This window comes from Sinocyclocheilus rhinocerous, unplaced genomic scaffold, assembly GCF_001515625.1.
Source record: "Sinocyclocheilus rhinocerous isolate Xijiao unplaced genomic scaffold, SAMN03320098_v1.1 scaffold1636, whole genome shotgun sequence".
In the NCBI taxonomy this organism is placed as follows: domain Eukaryota; kingdom Metazoa; phylum Chordata; class Actinopteri; order Cypriniformes; family Cyprinidae; genus Sinocyclocheilus; species Sinocyclocheilus rhinocerous.
This window is the reverse complement of record NW_015628289.1, coordinates 476,559-487,277: the sequence shown is the minus strand read 5'-3', so window position 1 is coordinate 487,277 and position 10,719 is coordinate 476,559. Positions and strand designations below refer to the sequence as shown.

Below are 10,719 nucleotides of genomic sequence, written 5' to 3'. Positions count from 1 at the left end.
ACGAATATTGTCCTGTGATTACTCCAGCAATCCCTTGTGTGTCTCTTCAGCGAGTCCCCTGTGCTAGTCCAGTGCTCTCCGTCATCATCTCTGACAAACCTATCACCATCAGCTAGTGTGACCATACCTCCATATTTACCGGTTTTGCTAGTGGTGTATGCTCCTCTTCCTCATGTCTCCTTCACTGTTTGGTTCACCATCACCATTCTGAATTAAATTTCTGAGTGAAAACTACTTCTACACCAACTTTATTTCATTGTATTTTTGATATATCAAATGATTTATTTCTTCATATTCATTTTCATCTCAGTGTAATGAGGGTGAGGCGGAAGCCGAGGAAGAATCCATATGCGGATGTTTATTGAAGCAGTCCAACAAAACCAAACTCAGTGTCAGTAAAAACAGGCAATGAGGTCAAAAACACAGTAAGGCAGTCCAACCAGGCAAACAGGCAAAAGGGGTAATCCAAAAGAGAAGTCAAAACAAACAGATAAACAGGTCATACACGTGGTAAGAAGGCAGAGATACAAACGCTTGGTAAGGCAGGATAAACTGGCAATACTTCGCAAAGCAGTCATGTGGTGGCCAGGTTAATATGGCCACTAAACAGGAAGTGGTTGCAGAGAAAGCAGAGGGAGTGCTAACAGTCAATACTCGGGCGAGGGCTCCCTCTGCTGGCTTGGTGTTACACTCAGTAAAACAATTATAATAACCTCCCAACTTCATTCCGAAATTACAAGAACTCCTTTCCAGGTAACCAAAGTTCTATATCTAGTATTCCTCTCTCTTTCAGACCATCATTGAAACTTCCATTTAAAGGATAGCTTCTTAAAACAACAACTTTGCTCACTGCTGCTATAGATGTAAAGCTTTTCCATAAGACATCTTGGAATATTTTTACATGCCATTTCCTTCCAGTGAGGCCATTTCCCTGAGCTGCCATAAGTCACCATGCTGTTCTACAGGCAATAGATTTATGAGGCTTGTAGCTGACCACTGGATCGGCTCAGCCCAGTACAGCTTCATGCAGTCAGGCCAGCACCACAGACCAACATCAGCTCAGCCGTAGACCCACTAACTCAAACATAATAAATGCTTAGAGGAAACATTCAGAACTGTTGTCTAAAAATTCTGTAATATAGCCTCTCATTACACTCCAGTTAATGTATTCTGTTGCATATGCATATTAGTACCTAATTTATCATTACTTAAAGCATTTGCAAAGCTTCGTTCCCTTACTAAAATCTAAGCATGATATTTTTTATATATATCTCTTCCATGTCAAAAGTGACCTGAATGCATTTATGAGGGTTAATGACACATTTTGTGTGCTGCTGTGAGGAAGACAACGATTAAGTTACTCAGAGAGCACAATCCAAATGCTTACCAACCCATGTTGTTCTGGGTACTAGAGGGGCATGTGATTTTGGATGTGGTTCTACAGCAAGTTGTCAAATATACCATGATGTCACACTTGCCCGTATTACTAAGGAAATGCTATCTGCTCAACAGCCAACAATCACACCCAAACACACACACATATGCTCACTTATACAGACAGACAGTGAAAGACCAACCATATACAGCACAAAGCTCTGGAATATCACAACACTGGCAAGATGAGAGAATGATGAAGGAAGTGCTTTTGAGTCTTTGTGGACTAGCTACACAGAAAAAGAAATATTATCAATCAGGGCAAGACAGATGCCTCCAATCCCCCCTCCCTCCTTCTCCCTCATTCTCTTTTAGCTTGAACAATGCTGATTTGAGTGACCTGGGGAAACAATTTAATGACCGCTGCTAGACTCAACGCTGCAGGACTGGGTGATCTGGTTGGCTCGTGGGGAACAGATTATTATGTACAGTGTGTGTAATGTGTGCTGCGCATTGGCGTTATAACTGAACAACAAACAGTCCTCCCTCACCCTTCCAGTGAACTGACTGATGAGGTCAAGAGTGTATTTACATACGTCTGCATTGGGAGCAAATTACAGACCTCCTGGAGTATTTCCCAGGCCCACTGCTTTGTGTTTCCAGATCAGGAGCAACATCATGTAATGTAATTACCTATCAGGAGCACAATTAGATAATGAGAAAATGGGATTTAATTTTTAAATGTTAAATGTTAAAAGTTAAAAGTTAAATAACACATACTAAATAAATAAAAAAAGAGATTAAATAATCAACTAAAGCATATTACATAAAATTAAATTTAAGCTACATTTTTCACTTACAGAAATTACAGTATTTATTTCATATAAAATATATGAGCACATACATTGAGTGCATCCATTTAAAAAAAAAAAATCATTTTTCAAGTGGCTCATGTTCACAAAGGCTGCATTTATTTAATTGAAAATACAGTAAAAACAGTACTATTGAGAAATATTATTACAGTTTAAAATAGCTGTGAAACGTTTTTATAACATAACTGCTTTATATATTTGTGAAACTGTGGAAAAAAAATCTTCAATTTAATGCATCCTTGCTCAATAAAATAAATAATGAATAAAATAAACAATTAATTAAAATAATTCATTTCTTTCAAAAATACTTTTGAACGGTAGTGTACGAAATGTTCTCGAATGTCCTAATGTTCTCGAATGGTGGGGCCAACAGAATGGTGACCAAAGTGAGAGTGCCCATCCACTGTCGCTTCAGATGCCTCCTGTGTATCCTTGCATGCATGTGTCCTTCTCTTTTCTCTCAACTGTGTTTAATCGACCATTAAACATTCAGCCACAATACAGACTCTTTCACTATCACCTCTCAATATGGAATTTTCTTCTGTTGTTTTATTCCCACAAAAAGGACAAATTGTGAAGTGAAGTGACATGTGGCCAAGTATGGTGACCCATACTCGGAATTAGTGCTCTGCATTTATCCCATCCAAAGTGCACACACACAGCAGTGAACACACACACACCGTGAATACACACCCGGAACAGTGGGCAGCCTTTTTTTTTTTGCTGCAGCTCCCGGGGAGCAGTTGGGGGTTCAGTGCCTTGCTCAAGGGCACCTCAGTCATGGTATTGAAGGTGGGAGAGAGCGCGGTACATTCACTCCCCCCACCTACAATCCCTGCCGGTACGAGACTCGAACCCGCAACCTTTGGGTTACGAGTCCGACTCTCTAACCATTAGGCCACGACTGAGAGCGCTGTACCTTCCCTCCCCCCACCTACAATCCCTGCCGGTACGAGACTCAAACCCGCAACCTTTGGGTTACGAGTCCAACTCTCTAACCATTAGGCCACGACTTCCCTATTAGTAGCCTACAGTTCAAAACTAATTGTTGCTAGAGGGCATATTTGTGACAAGACATTTTTTAAAAATTTCTCTATATGTACATATAAATTTATAAATGTGAATATTGTGGGATAACACAACTTAAAAGCATAATTTTGTGTGTCTGAGAGAGGTCTGTATGCCCTGAGATGACATTAAAACAACAAAATATTTCAAAATAAAAATTGTTCAAAATGTCTTATTCATGAATGGCTTGTGCATTTGAGTTGCGAAAAAAGTATGGTTTCACAATTGTTTTTCATTTATTTGTACAATACAAATGCAATAATTATTTCCCTAATTACTGTAAACACTAAGTTTGCTATTTCATGTGGAATCACTCATGTTTGATGCCTGTTCTGATAAGGCACTTTTGAAGTTTCTGTGTATATGCTGTAAATTGTTTCTTTTGAGTTCAAAAAGAATCAAAATGACTCCTATTTCACAACGGGGAAAAAGGAACAGGCACTTCTGCACATGGGTTCTGAGCCAAAAATTCCTAAACATCTTTTCCTGAAACTAAAATTAGTCCCATAATGAGATGAGGTTGCTTCATTCTCCTAAACAAATCCTGCTGCCTACTGGTAATGTAATGATATGGATGACAATGAAAAATGGACAAAAAAATGTAAATGCTTCTGATCTGATGTTGTGCCAAACAGCTTTTTTAATCTCTTGAAATTATCACAAGCCTCTGCTTTTGCCAAAGTATTTTAAGCAAGTTTTGATTTTCATCAAATTGATGTAAAATGGTTTTAAATTTGTGTAAATTCAAACTGATAAAATAAAAACAATATCTATTTGTCTTTCAACCAACTGTGTTTTTTTTGTTGTTTTGTTTTGTTTTTTGAAGTGAGCGTAAAAAACATTGGTCATTTTACCAATGGATCACATTTAATTGCACATTAATCTCTTGTATTTCCACTAATGAGTCTGCATTAAATTTAACTGTAGAAGAGGAATTTTAAAGAGTCTCGACCATCTTTTGATCAGGCAATGAAGCTCTTCGTGGGTTGGGTAGTTGACAAGTCTTTACAGTGTACAGTATAGTGTCCGGTTACCTTAAGGTTTGATTTTCGCCCCTCATTAGACATTCTCCATAGCGAGTAACGAGTCAAGTGATCCACTGGAGCAAAGGGTTGCTGGGAGTTTGGCCCAAATGAAAACCAAATGAAATCATTCTGGTAGATGTGCTCTTTACTCGATGTAGTCTCTCACAATTATAAGCTGTCTTGTATGACCATTTACCCTGAAAGAAAAGCTTAAAAAGACAGTTACTACCTTCTGCTATGCACTTTCTCACACATCTAAGTACTGTGGTGCAAACGTTTTTGAAATTAAAATGCATTTAATGTATAAAATATATCTAAATTCAGTAACACTTTATTTTGATTGTGCCTTTTGAACATTCTGTTTACAATAAGTAACACTACACCTACATGTCTACTAACTCTCGTCAGAGTATTAGTAGACTGTTTGCTTAATATCTGCTAACTCTTTATTGTCATGGTCTCCCAACAGACGTTCTACTGACTATAAGTAACTTTGCAAGTACATGTCAACTTAATCTAACCCTAACCCTACCAGTCTACTAATACTCTACTAATACTCTGATGAGAGTTAGTAGACAGGTGCAACGCTACTTATAATCAACAGAATGTGGGACCATCAAAATAAAGTGAAACCCTAAATTCAATTACATAAAGTTCATCTACATAATTAAATTTTGCATTATGTATATCTGGGTTAACATTAAAAGGCATGGAAGTGCATCCTATAATTTCTGTGCCACAGGCAGCACAAAATGAATGTCTGCACCAAAAATAATGCCTGATTTACAAAGGGTTCAATTTTGCTATGTCAGGACACTCTGACAAAGAAAGTAATGTCAAAATAAATAAATAAATAAAGTTTGCATATGTGTTTATTGTTGTGTATCATATTTGATACGTCAGACTTTTATGAATTTATATTAATACAGTAGACTACATAAAATGATATAGTTGTCACTCTATATCTCACAATAATATGCACTGTAAAAAATACGTGTAATTTTAACTGTAAAATTTTGTAAAAACGCTACTGAAAAAAACTGTTAATAGGTTAACAGTAAGTTCCCGTACTATATACAAGGAAAAACTGTAAAATATCTAACCAGACATTTCATGTAATTTTACAGTAAAATGCTGTTAATTTTACAGTTTTTAGAAGTAAAAATAACAAATCAATGTATAATTTACAGTCAAAAACTGTAAACTGATATTCCCAGAATTCCCTGCATGACACTCCACATTTGAAAGTATTTTGTTTAAATAATCATGGTTTTTTTTAAGTTTTTGTTATTAGTTATGTATATTTGGGCTTTATGTTACATCTTCTGTTGTTTAATGAAAGTTTAATGCATTATTTAAGTATCATGTGTGTTACCATGATGGTGTTTTGTGTTTGCATGAATGACTCTGTGAACCTTCTATATATTAGTATATACTTCTGCTTGTGGCGAAGCTACTTGTGATGAGCTTTGATTCTTCATGTGGCTTTCTCTTTTACCACCTGCATTATTATGGTGGTTGTCAGTATGTTAAAGGTACAAAACAGATTTTAATAGCAGTGTGCATTGTTGAATTTACTGGTTTACATTCAAATTTTCTTGTTTGTAAATTACAGTTTTATACTGTAAAATTTACATTTTTGTCCATAAATGTGTTTACAGTTTTTCTGTATTTTTTTACAAAATTATTCTGGCAACCACAGCTGCCAAAATTATTTTGTAAAAACTACAGATTTTTTTTTACAGTTTGTCTTAGTGAGATAATATTTAAATGCTTGCTTTTATGATCAAATCTCTCCAGTTTCAAAACATATAAGCAATGCAATCCACTGATGATTCAGAGATGAACAAATAAACGTTCCTCCAAAGCCTCATGATCATATTTGATACTTACATTTCAACATGATTTTTCTTAAAAATTCTGTCTGGATAATCAAGTAACCCTAAGTTATTTCAGTAAGTGTTGAAATATTACTAATAATATTAAAATCACGAAAGATTTCATAGCCAAAAGACACGTGAACCACAAGCTGAAGGTAGACATCTATACAATTATACAAAAAGGCCTTTTGCTTGCTAAAAAAAAGTCTAAACTATCAATCAGACGACAGAAGGCATGTAGTAGATTGTGTTCAACAGGTTTTTTAAGCAAACTTTTGATCATGTTGATCATTTAGAGGCCTCAGAATTTTGTGTATTAAATATGATACAGTAGGAATTAATTGCATTAACTGAAAATTGCGTAGGACTTGCAGAAATGTTGGGAGTCCGATCAACATGGGCAGGTTTCCTGCTGGTTCCTCCTGCCCTGTCCTGCCACACTGAGAGCATGTGCTGCGTGCACACAAGTATTCCTCCAGTCCATTGCCAGCAGAGTGGCCAAGCCCAAATCACACATGTTCTGCAAACAAACACAGCAAAACCTGCAGAGGACTGTCCCAGGAATGGCCCGAGTACCACGCACACAGCAGCCGCTTCTGACAGCTGCTTCCTGTTCACTAACTACACACAGCTGCCGTTTCCAGGAGAGGGCATCAGCATGTTGTAGACATCGTCAGGGGTCAAGGGGAAGAAAAATAATGTCATTTTAATAGTGACCATCAGCGGGACCACCAAGGCGTTCATTGAGGGAATCTGGAAATATCGCAAAGGGAAATATGAATGATCTGGGAAGAATTTTATGACAGTGACATTGATAGACTTTTCTTTCATTCACATTGAGACGTACCATGAATGACTTGTTTAAACAATGTTCTTGTAAGACCTTAAACAGATTTGCCTGCAGTTCTGGGAAAAAGACTGGTTATTTGGCTACGGTTTCTTTGTAAATATTAGCTTAGGTTGTAATAGCTTTCTCTGTAAAATAAACTTTGTACATACTGAGCAGATTACCAAACTTATCTGACCTGGATATTGTTTAATAGCATGTGAACAAGTCTTTACCTCGCTTCATTGGCTGATCTAAGGAGACCACCCTTTAAACAAAAACGCATGCCTGATTGTCATTAGTTTGCTCAGTTTGTGTCTTTTGTTAATGCACCATTAATGATGACAATCAGCTTGTTCGTGAGATGACAGACCCCTGAAAATGTGTTTATCTTCATTTTTTGTCTTTCGTTTTGATAAAGGCTGGTCACCAAATTCCTTATTTCGCATGAACAAAAAATTCTATTGACATTTGATGTTAACGTTGAGATATATAATAATTTACATAGAAGCTAACCAGTATGGCATCTCACTGCCCGGTAACTCTTTATTTGGAGTCCACTTTAGACATTTGAAATACTATAAGAAACTTTGCAAATACAGGTCAACTAGCAGTCATTAGAATGTCTGCTTAATGGATGAATGAATGAATGAATGAATGAGTCATTTATATAGTGCTTTATTGTGTATTGCTGTACACCCAAAGATAGATCTACTAATATCTGCTAACACTTTATTTTGATGGTCCCCCAACATACATTCAAGTAACTTTGCAACTACATGTCAACTTATTCTACTAACCCTAACCGTAATACTCTAATGAGAGTTAGTTGACATGTAGTTGCAAAGTTACTTATAGTTAGCAGAATGTCTGAAGTGGACTATCCAAATATGTGTAACCCACTTCCCCAACAAATGACAGGCTGTCAGGTTGTTACATTTCAAATGCTAAATGCATAAATGGAACCAAAGGGGAAAGAGAAATAAAGACATTACATGATATATTAGAGTGGAGGGTACGTTTTTATTTCCCTAGAGAGATTGTAAGAGACAGTTGATAGGTCATTATGCGTGTCAGCCGAGCTTGTAACAGGAGGTGGGTTGTAACAGCTCACACAGTGGTCTCTTGAGAGCCCGAAGTCTGTTGCTCTACCCAATTAGACTCTAAAATATTGCTGTTTCTGAAAGGCCTCTGGTCCAGGAGTGCAGAGGGAGATGCTTTTACACCTCCTTATTGTAAACCTTGCAGTTTGATCAGGTGCTGACTGGCCCGGCTCTCCCCAGCATACCGTCTAGAATCTGGCCCCGGCTGCACGCTGAAGGGGTCTCTGCGGATCAGTGCCATTTACTGTGGACATCTGTTCTGGGTTAGAGGGCCACTGGAAGTCCAAGTGCATATGGAAGTCCCTTTTCACAGCAGAGGGAATCGTTCTTCCATTGCTGCTTGGGATGTTCTTGGGTAAGAGGGGGCATCTTGGCTACTGCTATGTCAAACACATGCTCGCACACGTTGAGAGGACAATGGTTTAACAGTGCGGCATTAACGCACCCCTGGCAGGCAGTTCCCGGTCCCGTTGCGGTGCTCCTCACCGCATGCTCTGTTTTTCTTACTGCACATTCCTGATAGTTTAGTTTACTGCAGCTGTATGGCTGGTGAGGTCATTTGTGGCACAACATGGTGGGAATTCATTTATATAATGGTAAAACCTCAGCACTTCAGATGAGATCACCAGAGTTTACATCTTCCTACTCTCTCATCTCCTTCTGTGTACTCTTCCGCTTCTTCTCGCGGGTGTTCAGTGGATAAAGAAATGACTTGTTTATTTGTGTGAGGATACAAGGGAGCAGGGAGTTGTGCAGTGGTTCTTTAGGGAGTGTGAGGTCAGAGGTCATTGCACACACTCCCCTGTCGCTGACATATATATCCACAAGGACAGGTTAAACAAATTTGCTGCAGAGAAATTTTGTATAAAACATTAGTGAGAACTAAGAACTCTAGACATATCTGTCTAACAATAATAATTATAATAAGAAGCATGTAGTGGATTACAGTGGTATTTTTACACTGAAATTTTATTTTTTTTCAAATTTGTAATTAAAACAAAGATTATTGGACTGTATGTATCATTTCAAGAATAATATATATCATGTCATGAATAATCGTAACAGTAATACATCATAAAGCATGCCTATTTGTGGTTTATATCTGAATGTTTCCCGTTTCCCTTAATGTCAAGATCTGAATATATTATAGCTATGGAAAATACCATTTATTGTGACTTAAGTGTATATAATTTGTCCACAAATATGTACTGTTCACTGTCCACAAATATGCAAATGTTGGTATAATTATTCATGTGGTGATACTACAATTTATTTTTCTTTTATAGAGCATTATGCATGTATTATAATGCACTATAAATACAGACATCATAGAAAGTGTTATCAATATATTTTATAAGAGAATACTCTTATAATACAGTATTCAATTCAGGCTTCATAGAAAGTGTTACCGGATTTTAATTTTAAACCTAGCAGCTTACTATTTATCCTGATAACAGTATGCTTAGTTAATCTATTTTACTGCTGCTTTCAAAGATAACAGAGGCATAGATTGTCTTTCTGTCTTCGGCGGTGGGTATTTTGCAGGTTGCCCGGGCTTCTGTCTTGTCCATCCCCGTGCTGCTGTTGAACTTGTGACCTCATTTCCATGGAGACATGTCAAGACAAAGATGGAGGGCAGCAGAGAGAGTTGGATGTCAGGCTGGAAACCTGTGTGGTCTTCAGAAATGTGTTGCCTAGTCCAACACACACATTCACTTCTGGCCCGAAACCTAGCTCTGATTCATCTGCTTGGAAAACCAGCAGTGCCATACGCAGCCGCAACCGTTGAAGGAGCGCAGAATCCCTGGATAACAAATTCCTTTTCAGTAATGTCAAATGTGAAAGCTGTCTAGATGTGTGGAGAAAAGTGAGGAGGAGGTTCATAACTCATATATATATATACATATATATATATATATATACTTTTTAAGCTTTTCAAGATGAGTAATGGTAGCGTAGGTCATGGTGCATGCAGGGTTGGACACCTCTCAAATAAAACAAAAACAAACACTGGTGCTCTCAATTTTTTTTTTCCTCAAAATTATTATTATGAGAGGTTTTTAATGGCCTAACTTTAGCTAACTAGATGATGCCACTCTGTGTTAAAACTGATTAGTTGTGAGCAAGATTGATTAGGCAGTGACATTGTGACTAATATACGAAAAAGTATTTCTGTTAAAAATGCTCTGATTAACTGAAGTTCCCTTGCTTGTGTGGCACGCCGTGGTAAGGAAATACTAATCACAATAGAAGAGCCATCACACTTTGACTCACAGCAGATCTTCATGCCTTATGAAAAACAGTTCCAGTGCTATGGCAGTTGATTTTGAGTCCTTGGTATATGTTACAATGGCAGTTAAAGCAGCTGAGATGCATTAGGGGAAATGGCCTTGGAGTGAAAGACCAACCACAAGAGGAAAAACATTTACTACAGATCTTCTGCCACTCAGTGTATGACAGAGGAAATGCATCCCCCAATCTTCCGTACTCAATCATGGATAACTACATTTTGCTTGCAGACTAATGTTTAAGTATTACATTATTCACCATAAAAACTAGTGCACAATTTGG

General features: G+C 37.4%; 1 long non-coding RNA gene across 1 annotated transcript in view; it reads right to left on the bottom strand.

The window, feature by feature from the left end:
* Positions 1 to 320: 320 nt before the first annotated feature.
* LOC107737281 (uncharacterized) overlaps positions 321 to 10,719 on the bottom strand; it is a 22,832-nt gene continuing 12,433 nt past the window's right edge. The window contains exon 3 of the long non-coding RNA XR_001639783.1: positions 321 to 690. This is a non-coding gene — a long non-coding RNA (uncharacterized LOC107737281). The remainder of the gene's footprint in view (positions 691 to 10,719) is intronic.